Source organism: Grammomys surdaster, unplaced genomic scaffold (assembly GCF_004785775.1).
Source record: "Grammomys surdaster isolate TR1022 unplaced genomic scaffold, NIH_TR_1.0 126178, whole genome shotgun sequence".
Classification (NCBI taxonomy): domain Eukaryota; kingdom Metazoa; phylum Chordata; class Mammalia; order Rodentia; family Muridae; genus Grammomys; species Grammomys surdaster.
Window position 1 is genome coordinate 4,906,116 of NW_021620984.1, and position 12,457 is coordinate 4,918,572.

A 12,457-nucleotide genomic window follows, 5' to 3' on the forward strand; every position below is an offset into this window, starting at 1 on the left:
GGGGACTGGAGAATAAAGCATTTTCCAAGCCTGGCAAATCTACGGGGGTCTAAGAGTGGGAATCTGCCAACAGAAAATTAAAGTAATAAGGGAGGCACATTAACAAAAGCTCTTTTTCTTTTAATAAACATAAAAAAAAAAAAAGGTCCCAACAGGCCTGCCTCTTTCCAAGTGTTACTTTAGTTAGAGATATTTTTGCTTAACTCTCCAAGCTATAAAATATGAGACAGCAGAAAATCTGGCTTCATTTTTTTGTATGTTTTGTATTTTTTACTTCTAAGAGATTTTATATGCTAATTATTCCTACAACTTACTCTGTTTAATTTCACCTGCACAATACAGACTTAAGTTCCTGAGGGTGTCAGTGTGCTGTATGTAGGGGCTCATCATTATATATTGTATAACTTTAGGGTGACTTTAACTCAAGAAACACCCCATCCTGGATATATTCTTTGTAGAACTACATTTCTAAAAATACACAGGAATGAGCTGTTTGCTTTTCTTTGTGTAAAGCAACCATCATTTCCTAATTCAGCTCTGTTTCTGCCTGATTATTTTGCCTCTTCACTTTAATGGTGGTACTTGGAAATAATTTAGAAAAAAAATTACCTAGTCTATCCTCTCCAGCTCATGCCTTTAATAAGGGAAGCCTATAGACAAACATTGAATAAGTGAGGATTTTAACAGCATGCAATTCTAGACAGTGCAAAACAGCACTTTAAATTTTCTCTCTTTGCCTTGTTAATTCTGCCTTCTTATTAATGAAGGCTTACGAGACACCTGGAAGACAGCAAGGGCAAAATGATGGCACCGGGATGTCAATCTTTATTCTCAAGGCTAGATAAACATGCTGTCTCCAATAACTTGTGTTTGAAGATGATGAAGATAAAGAAAAACAAATACCTTCATGGTGTAAGGGACTTACAGGCAACACAGGTCAATACAGCATTAATCCTGCTCCTTTTTTTTTTTTTTTTTTGCACATAAAGAATCATTGTTCAGTTAGTTCTGCTAATGAAGAGGTGCTGTAGGGAGGGTAATCCAACATGGCAGCAAGAGTCATTTACATTCCAGTCAGAATGACTTCTTTTGTAGTTACATTTGAATATAATTGTGTCTGATATTCTGGGAGTCCTAGATGAGCACCCAGCAGGCAAGGAAGTTCCTACTTCTGCACTTCTTCATCGTTTCCTCACAGAAGCAAAGACTGAATGAACATGTGTCTACAGGTAGAAAATCTGCATAGACAGTCGTCAGAGCTCACTAACCCAGTCACTAGGTACAGGTCTGCTTTATTTTGTTTTGTTTCCCTATGTGTGGGCCTTTACTTCAGGAAGGCTGAAGAGTAGTAGGAGGGGGATAAAGAAGAAGAGGAGGAAAAAGAAGAGGAGGAGGTGGAAGAGGAGGAGGAGGAGAAAGAGGAGGAGGAGGGAGAGGTGGAAAAGGAGGAGGAGAGGGAGATCCATTTCTTTTTTTCTGATAGTCTGTGTTCATCAGCCATGAGTAGATAAATATAGACCATGAAAGGTAACTGGAAACCAGTTTAATGAAAGTGGAAAATGCATGGAAAATGACGAAAGAGCTCTGACTGGTTCACTAATGCAGGGATTTTATGGAAAATTGACCATGGTACTTTATTTATCCAAGTGCTGAGGCATCACCTGTTCAGCAGTGCCTACCATTTAGTAGAAGAAAAGATAGATGCTTTCATTTTTTCAAGCTGTTACATTTCCTCCTTTCAGCTTGATTTCTGTGTTAGATCTAGCTGTTAAAGGAGGGAGGAGAGTAAGGGCAGAAATTTCTACGGGTGCTTTTAAGAGATGGCAAACACTTCAGATCAATGTGATATTGGGGGTAGGTCAGTATTGGGACAGCAACTAAAGGCCTCTGTGCTGACTCTAATCAGAGGGCAGGTTTAGTGCTGACATTATTTATTGCAGAGAGAATTCAACATGGGAAAGAAGAGGGAACACCCAAACGCGTGTGCGTGCACATGCGTGCACGCGCGCGAACACACACACACTCACACACATACACACACACACACACACACACACACACACAGGTTGGGGAAATGCTTATTAAAGTTCTGTATATTCCTTTTTCTGGTAAGAATCACTTTGAGCCAAACTTGCTTATTAACTCCATAGTATACTTGCATCTTAATAAATATATCACTTATAAGGACTTCAGATACTTCCACATCTATTTGACACTTTACAAACAGAAAAAGTTACTAATTGAATGTGGGACACTAATGTAGATGCTATCAGATGGCTTGTTATTTTTTGTTTTTTTTGTTTTGTTTTGTTTTCTTTGTTGTGGGGAGATAACACATAGCCTCAGACATGCTAGATAGCTGCCTTCCTACTGATCTATAACAGACTTTTGCTTTAATAGTTGCTCAATAAATATTTCCAGATTAAGAGGAATCTGAGAAATCTTTGTTTGAGAAATAACCTTCTAGACAAATAAAGGGGGGAAAAGACATAACTGGGGGGTTCAAGCAGAAACAGCAATAATGAGATGTTTATTACTTTAAGTCATATAACTCTAAGGCAAGCTAAATTCCACAAACTAAAGTTCCCTTTAGCATATTCCTAGGATATGATTGGGTCTTATAGACCATGAGAACATGTGCTCTTTATCGCACAGAAATCATTACCCTCTCAAAGGTAAACAAGTGCAAATCACTATAAAGAATGTGTGGAAACGGACTGATCATAGTGGATCACAGAACAAAACAAAAAATAAGGATGTGTTAAGTGATGGGTAGGAAAAAGAGACAGGAGTGGGAGGAAGGTAAGAGAGTACTCATAGGACAGCAGGACAGCCATTTTTACTGTGACAATACTCCCCTTCTTCTTTCAAACTCAGCATTGTAAACAGACATGAATCTACTGATTCTTTTTACCATGCGACATTTAGATGCAAATACAGAAAGGTAATTCTAATAGTACATTCCAATATGGTAATTTATTGGATGGTGTAGAGAAAAGTCCATACATTATGGATTCAGGCACAGTTGGATCTAACTGCTAAAACAATATTGCCAGGGATTTCTATCCCTTCTTGGATCTGTTCTCCTCCTTCCTGGCTTTATTTCAGACACTTCCCTTTCACACTGTAACAAGCTGAGCATCTGAAACTTTAGGCTTACACCCTCAATTTCATCCTGTTACACTGAAACTAAGTACCCCATTTCCATGGATCCCACCAACAGTCTCTCGCCTAAGAGTTAATGATTGGAATAAATGTGTCTTGTGCCCAGCTATTTCTGTAGTATGTTTCTGAATCCCAAAGATATGGATTCTAACTGACTGGTCAGATCTTGCTTACATTTTTGAGTGAAGATGGCCAAAGGAAAGTTCCTAAGTTATCCTTTATCTCTGAGAAAAATTGGAATCATAGTTTTCAGGTTAGAAAAAAGAAAGAAAAGAAAAAGATGTGGGTGTTTGAACAAATATTCATAACCCTGAATTTTTATGATTTTGCAGCTAATAATCTAGCAAGACATTTCTGCTTAGGTAGCCCTGTTGGAATATTTAGCCATAGATGAGTATTATGCTTGTTTGGGGATGAGATAACTTTTTCAATATGTGAGAAAAAATTCACCATAAAGTCAAGGGGAGTGAACTGTTCATCCCTGTGGGAATTAGCACATCCTTCAGAACTGCCTTTACTCACATGGCATTCTGTCCATAAGGCTTCCTAACTAGATTACACTCAAAGTAAAGAATTCTCTACAAGATTTTGTTAATATTTGACAGTTTGTATATTACCTTGTAATACATCCTATATATTCACTTCTTTTCTGGCTTGTCTCATTAAAATATATATTCCATGAGAATATTACTCATTTCTCATTGCTCATCTAAATGATTTACATATATATGTATATATACATATATATGTAATACCATATATATATATATATATACATATACACACACACACACACACACACACATATATATATATATATATATATATATATATATGGTAAATGAGTTTTTTATGCTGAAAAGTGGGAACAGAAGGGGTGTTCTATTGCTGTGAAGATATCATGATCATGGCAACTCTTATAAAGGGAACTAGTCAAATGGGGCTGGCTTACAGTTTCAGATATTTGGTTCATTTTCTTGAGAAGTAGCATGGTGGTACTCAGGAAGGCATGGTAGCTGGAAGTTGTACATCTAGGTTCACAGGCAGCAGGAACAGAGAGTGACACTGGACCTGGCTTGAGCATTTCAAATCTCAAAGCCCAAGCCCAGCGACACACTTCCTCCAACAAAGCCACACCTACCACAACAAGTACACATCTCCTATTCCTTTCAAATAGTGCCACTCTCTAAATATTCAGATAGATGAGATGATAGAGGCCATTCTTATTCAAACCACCAGAAAAAAAAAAGATGCTTTAAGTGACCAAGATAGCGTTCCAAAAGGCCAAAATAATTCAGTTCTATGATGAATTGATAAGAGATCATTCTTCCATTAACTAGGACTTTTCAAAATATTTGTATATGATGTAATTATAGTTCATATTTTAGAAGAGCTATATCTGTTTGTTGTATGTGCATGTGTGGAGCATGTATATGTGTGTGTTGATGCAGGAGGAAGAAACTTGGCATCTTCTATTGTCCTCTGCTTTACTGACGTTAGAAAATTCTCTTGCAAAACTGGATGTTCCTCATATAGGCTTGGCTGGCTGACCAGAGAACTGCCCACATCCACATGTCTAGTTTTATAGGCAAGTGAAGCCAAGCCTGCCTTTCTATGCCAGTGATTTCAATGAAAGTCATCCAGCTTACCCACAAGCATTGACTACCTATCCTTCTTCAAATACATACATATTTTTAAATTATGGAAAGGATAAAACTATTTAACAAACAAAACTTCTTGATGACTTCTACTTTATTAAATGCAATTGAAAAATCCTAAATTACTGTTTAGATCATGATAGAGGTGACATTAATATAATATCCACTATAATTTATGGTTTTCTTTTGCTTTCTATTAATTGTAGTTAATATCTAATAACTATATTTAGAATAAATGGTTTCATACTAGTTGTATGATAGTAAATAAAAAATGAGTACAGTTCAATTGAGTTTGTACACATTTTCATCCTTAGTGCAGGGTCATTTCTTAAGAATACCTTAGAGTAAACTGAGTATATTTCCTAGCTGGTACACTCTTCCTATCTCAGGCCATATTCAGAAAGAACAAATGAAGATACATCTAATTGAAAAAAATGAGTGAATAAAAAGATACACCAGTGAGTTCAGGTCACACTGGAAGTATTTTGATAGATCACCATTTCTTTTTTATCCATGTAGAAGAATGCTAAGGTCATCAAATGCCTGCTCAAACCTAGCTCATTCTTCCTAGTGTACTTCAATTTTCTCTGACATCTCGAAGGCATTATCATTGAAAGTCCTACTCTCTTTAGCCAACATGATATGTGATGCATGTGGGGTATCTCTTAAACTATCATTTGTCATGGTCTCCAGAAAAGATATGTTCGTTTGATGAGTAGAGAAGTAAGAAAATGTGACAAATATGAGCAAGAAGGTGCCAAACATTTACAGCCAAAATGTGGCATCGAATGCATGGGTCTCCTTAGGATGGAGGCTAGGGATCAAACGCAGTGGATAACAAACTCCCAGTTTCCCTGGCTCCCACAATCTTTCAATTATCTCTTCATCAATGATTTTAAGCCTTAAGTGTGGCAGTTGTATTGTAGATATATCCACTGGGACTGGACTCCACAATTCTACATTTTCGTTGGTTGGGCTTCTCTGTAATGGTTTTATCTATTGGAAAGAGAAGTTTCCCTGACGAGGGGTGAGGACTACTGTTATCTGTGGGTATAAGGATGAATATTTAGAATGCAGTTAGAGATTATTCTGGTCTAGTAAAGTAGTGGCTGTAAGTTCTCCAAGAGCCATGATTTTGCTAGAGAATTCGTGCCTGGTATTGTGTAATGTTTTATCTGTTTAATATATACCTGCTGCCCCATCAATTTTCTGAAACCTGACTATGCAGGGGAAATTCTAGGTCCTTATGACTAAGATAATAATGAGTACCCATTAAATTTTGCTGATGTTTATGGCATCAATGCTTATGTTAAGAACTATGGCTTACAACCTACATTGAATATTCATTCAACAGAAAGGCTCACAACAGAAGAACTGAGATGAAGAAATAATTAATAGTGAGAAAATTAAACTATAAATTAGTCTTTCACATCTTTTTATTTTTATGCATTGTATGTTAAAATATTGTACTAAAGTATTTGCTTGACTTAAAATACTGAGAATTCCAATGTAAGGAATTAAATGAAATGGGGTCTGATACGTATGCCACATGCATTATAATCTGAAATATTTTAATATAATTTTGTCATGGTATTCATATGCTTAATTTTTCTTTAACAATTTTGTTCCTGTGATAGTTGTGCTTAAAATAACATGTAAGATATAATTGCACTTATGCCATGGATCCCTAAATTAAAGAATATGAAAAAATTATATTATTGTTAGATTTTTTTTAAAGTGTTCATAGTGTGGAATGGCCCAGTTCTTTTGTGCTAAATCTTTTAAAAATTGTTCAACTCCACTGAGGTAGAATCTATTTCTTTTTCTCCTCTAATCTAACCCCCAGGGCCACTGTTATATGAACATCTTACCGTGCTAAATTGAGAAGCCCATCCTTGTTGTTTTGTGTGTACCTTATTTAGGCCATCAGCAGACAAAATGGAAATTGTATTTTGTAACCCACAGTGTGGTCCACGGGGGAATTGAGGAGCTGATAAGTACATATCCAGTACACTTACTCTAAGCGATAATTAAAACCAGAGCCCAGAAACACAGAAGGAGCCACGGAATGTCAATCTAGAAAATATCAAAATGAAAAACTCTCCTAATTTCTCTGCAAACAGCACCTTTAGAGAACCTTATCAAAGACCCACCTCTGTTCCCCTGGGTACAATTTAGACGAATTTTAAAGTCAGAAAGAAATTATATTTGTCATGCATGATGTCCTGTTGGTGTTCAAATGCTTTGGGCATGTCTATTACCTTTTGAGATGAAATATAAAGTAAAAGATCAAAGATGAAGGTGGCTTATGTCTTACATTAATACATTAATCAGCTAACTTAGTAATCTGTCTTCCAGTGAAAACTGGCACTCTTTTATTTGAAAGAATTGTTTCCTATTTCTAATTTTTTTAATCTCAACATAATCTAAAGTGCTCCTTCAGAAACAAGGCTTTATGTAAGGCACGGAGAAACGTGTGTTTTCCTTATTTCTACACCTGAGTATTCAACTTGAAGAAATAAAATTTTTTAAACTGAATTTCAAAACTCAAGGGAATGTATGCATACCAACTTATGCTGATTTCCATTACCTCCTGACTTGGATTTTGTTGTGTCTTAACTGCTCTCAAACAGTTATTAAAGAAACTAAACATCACATGCTCCATAAGTATATTTAAAAATCACATGTCTACTACTGAAAAGCTTTAACAATTAAAATCAAGCAATAATTAATAGTCATTGTTTAGTGTTCGAATCTCAGCTTATCCTTCACTATGTGACCTACTACAGAATACTTAAATTTTCTAAGCTTCTCTCTGCTTATAAATAGGAATGAAATGGTACTTGGCTCTAGATGCTTCATACAATTTAAATGTGCAGAGTCAGGATGTAGCTCAGTGATGCTCAGTTTTGCCTTAGCATTGGCAAAACCCTGAGTTCACACTGCCATGGTGAAGTGTGTGTAGCTTGAACAGAACACAATATATGTCCCCAAGAAAGCCCTCAAAGCCTGGCAGGTGCTTGAATGTCTAAGAATGAGATTGTCAAGAACTACCAGAACCTGGATGTCTAGCTAATGAAAGCAGACTCCAAACCAAATACCTAAATTAAATTAAAATACAATGTAATGACCTCTCGATGTATTCAAGGAAGAACTTTATAGATACTGTCCTCTCTAATCTCTTCAGAGATTATTTTTCTGGGAGCTAGGAGTCCTCAAAAACACCAGAAGTCTCTGTACTATCGAGGCAAAGATAGTAGGATTATGATTTGACAGTCATCCTCTCTTACATATTGAAAACTTTTGGCAAACAAATGAATAAACTATGGATAAATAAATAAATAAAATAAACTGTTTTCAGCATGTTTTAGCATGGTCTTATGAGCTAAAATATTGGAAAATTGTGTAAGTGTTTTCATAGGTCTGAAGCTGGGTAAATTCCTACTTTGAGAATCTGCTAATTTTGTAAGGTGTACAAAATCATGTGTATTATTGTTGTAAGAAAGAAAGGAGGGGAGAGAAGAGAGAGAAGACTGGAAAGAGGGTAAAATAGAAACAAGATGGAAGAGAGAGGAAAGAGAAAACAGGAGACATAAATTATAATGAAAATAAAAAGTGGAGAAAGGAAGGAAAGATAGAGAGAAAGAGAAGGAAGGAAGAACAGAAAAATAAGAGGGGCAAAGTGGAGAGCAGGTGGAAGAGAGAGAAGAGAAGCTATAGATGAGACCACATCTTACCTCCCAAGATGCCTCTGAGATGAAATGTTGTTAAAGGACAAAAGCTAAAACCTCTACATTCAACTTTCTGGTACAATCTAGGCAGCAGCAGCAGCATCCTAATAAAGGAAAGCTTCAAAACCCCAACAGAAACACCGAAGGTGTCTGTCACAGAGCACATACTGTTTGGAAAAAAAATAAACCCTCTTATTCCCACTGAAAATGAGAAGACAGTGCAGCAATAAAGACCAGCAGGACAGCTGTGTGCATGACTGGATATTTTCAATGCACACTCGCCTTGTAAACAAAATGCCTGATTATCACAACTGCAATTGATTATTATAGTTGGGATCACACATCCACAAGCCATTCGTTGTGCAGGTCCCCAGTCAGGAGCAGCAGAGACTTCCAATCAGAAACAGTCCACCAGATGTGAAGGGCCTCTTGCCTTGGTTTTCTGACACTGCCATCCATGTGCCAGATTGATGATGAGATGTGAGGAATTGCAAGCCAGGCAATATCATCAGCACACTGCATATTTTTTTTTGCAAAGTCTTTCTACTGTAAACTTCTCTACTTAGTGGATTTTGGTCATTGATTTTTGTTATGATCAAATCCTAAGTATCCTATACATCTTCAAACATTTTGAAGCAGAAAGGATAGGAAATAAGAAATAATAAACACACAAACTCTGACAAACAGCCTACTGCATGCTTTAAGTTACACTCTTCCTTAATTATCCCAAAGCCACTCTTGGAATTTGGAAAACTTGACTTACAGAGTTATGAGATTTGCCTAAGGTGACAGATGTATGGATGTGAAGACCTCTCTCTCTCTCTCTCTCTCTCTCTCTCTGTGTGTGTGTGTGTGTGTGTGTGTGTGTATGTCTTTGTCTCTGTGTGTGTGTGTGTGTGTGTCGGTCTGTCTGATTATCTGTCTGCTATTAATGAGGCCTGAACCCAGGTGAGTCTGATTCTCCAGACTTACTTTTCTTTAAGCCTGTTGCTTCCAACTTGAGAGTGGTAGATATTTAGGGAAACATCTGATTTTGTATACTTGTGGATAACTCCCCCCCAAAAAGCATATTCTAAATAATAATCTAAATAAAAAGCTTGGCTCAAAGTAATGCCATGCATTTTCTGTAGGTGTTATGATAAGTAAAATAGAAATTTACCTAAAATTTCTTAACAACTACATTTTTATTTCATTTAGTGTGCAGTACCAGTAGAATTACTAAAAATGACTATACCATTGAAATTAACATTTAAAATTAGCTTCTCTAAAGAGGGGAACCTATGAAACCATATGTAAATGGATACACACTTTAAAATATTTAACCTCTTTAAATATTAAGTTAACAGAATGATTTCATTTAAAAGAAATAATAACCCAAATATGATCACATTCGGGTATGTGAGAATATTAAGAGGCTCCTGTGTAAATGTTGGAATCACGCCCAAGAAATAACATTTGAAGCTGTCAATCAATGGAAATCTGCATAGACACCACTAATGGAAGGATTCTCTTGTCAGTCCTTATGGTTATGGTGACATATAGACACTGGAGTGGGTACAGGGGTATGTGAAATGTTACAGGCATGCCTACTAAAGCACAACACGTGAATTATATTTTAAGGATATGGGACGCGCCTCTTTTAAACCATCACATTACTTACCTCGCGCTGATCTTTATTTTTACTTCCTGAGTATTTATTGAGTAATATTGAGAACTGGAGGCTATAAAATGCCAATTGAGGGACCTGCTGTCAGTGGTCCATGACAGACCAGATATGGGAGGAATGTGTTCTTTTATATGCCCGTGATGGTCTCTAGCAACTGAGAAAATTTATAACGTAACTTCCCAGTGACATAACAATAACATTTGAATGGCTTGAAATAGTTAAACTTAACAGAACTTCTAACTTGGGTTTGAAATAATGACTCTAGGGAATGGGGAGAGGCCAGGACCAAATACATTTACTTTGCCTTTATTTCAATAATTGTTTTGATTTTCTCTTTTTTTGACCTCTATCAGACAGCTAATGAAGTTAGTGATTTGGGGTCTAGACAAATATTTCTGCCTGTCACACTTAAATGACTAAAATAGCTTTCTTTGTATTGGTCGTGGAACGACTGTTGAAATATAGTCTGAATTTTCTGTGCCAGGCTGAAAATGTCAATCAGTACTTTATTCGTATGAGCATGGCCTATTTGGGGATGATGGGCTTGAAATTCAGAAGCCACCGGCTTAGTGATTTCAAACTGTTTTTCTACCGATATCCACTTAGCCATGCTAATAATCACTAAAATCTTATGTAGATTGGTATGCATCAGTCTTTCCTTTAAACTATTTATCATTTTGGGCAACCTGTACAATGGAATCAAGGTTTGAGGAGAATTGAAAGTCCCAGGAAGAAATTCTCATTATTTGATTTAAATGAATTGTCTATAAATATTATTGGAAGAAGGAATGGGATAAGGGGTTTCTCCAGTAGGGATGCAAGATTCAGGAACCAGGAATATAGAAACTTATTGACTTGCTTATCAAAAGTGTTACTTGTCATATATCTGACAACACCAGCTATACCAGAGGCTTATCATGGCCCTGGTCTTTATGGCTCTATATCCACTGAAGTCTGGCTCTCAACACTGCTATGCTGAGGATTTTACATCGGGTTCTCCAATAAGTGGTATAGCTGTAAACCTCTGCTGCCCTTCATTTTCCAGTCTTCTCTCTGTTAGATGAAATCAACTGCTACATTATCTAAATTTAATCCTACATTTAATATATTTTTAGAACCGCTTTTATCTGAAATCATAATTTTCATTTTTTTTTTTAGTACATCACTTTAAACTACACACATGAAGGCTTCATTTTAAGGGTGAATGATTGATAGTTAGATAATGAAGTCTGCTCACTGTTTATCATACATGTAACACCCATTTCAGGTGAGAGAAGCTAAATTGTACAGAGATGTTAGGAAAACACTCTTGGTTTTTGGTCCATCCTTTGGGTTTTAATTCTTAACAAAGAAAACATTTCAAATGCAATGCACGGAAACTTCCAGAAAATACAGTCATTGTGTTCAGAGCAGTAGCATACTCTAGTGTCTAATACAAAATATCATACAGTTTATCTGGTTACTGAAAGTGATTAGCTAAGAGCGTTGTGCAAACATAGAGTTGCACTTATGTGTATTTTCTATGGGCAGTTGGAACACTGATTTTATGTTTAGAGGAGAAATGTAAGTCAAGCATTAAACGCCCGAATTTATGTAGATGAAAACTTAGTTTTTATTGTCAGCTTTCAGTCTGAAAGATGTTGAACTTATTTATATAGTTCCTCAAACAAACAATCAAACAAAAACTACAGGTGATTCCAAAGTTCTTGGCATTTGTCACTGGCCAGATCTCTAAAGATCATAAAGACTTATCTGTTCTCTTAGCCAGTATTTGTCTATTGACCTCTATAAGGGCAAAGAATTTTACCAACATCTTGGACAGGGAAAAGAATGAAGACTATATACGTAGTTTAGAACTTTTGGAGTAGAAGCTGGCTTAAGACTGGATGATTTATCACTTAATCTTTTCATGTTGTTTGGTAGACCTAGCTAAGCAGGGAATTGAGAGAGTAGGTAAGGTAGGACTAGGGTGACAGTTCAATAGGTAAAGTCACTTGCTGTGACAACAAGAGGATGTAAGTTCAAATTCCCAGCACCCAGATAAAAGATGTTCATGGTATTAAAGGAGGAAAAAGGGGAGAGAAGTGGATCCCAGTTTCCCACTGCTACCTTGCCTTTCCACAAGTGATTTTAAGATTCAGTAGAATATCTGTCACATACATACACATACACACACACACACACACACAGAGAGAGAGAGAGAGAGAGAGAGAGAGAGAGAGAGAGAGAGAGAGAGA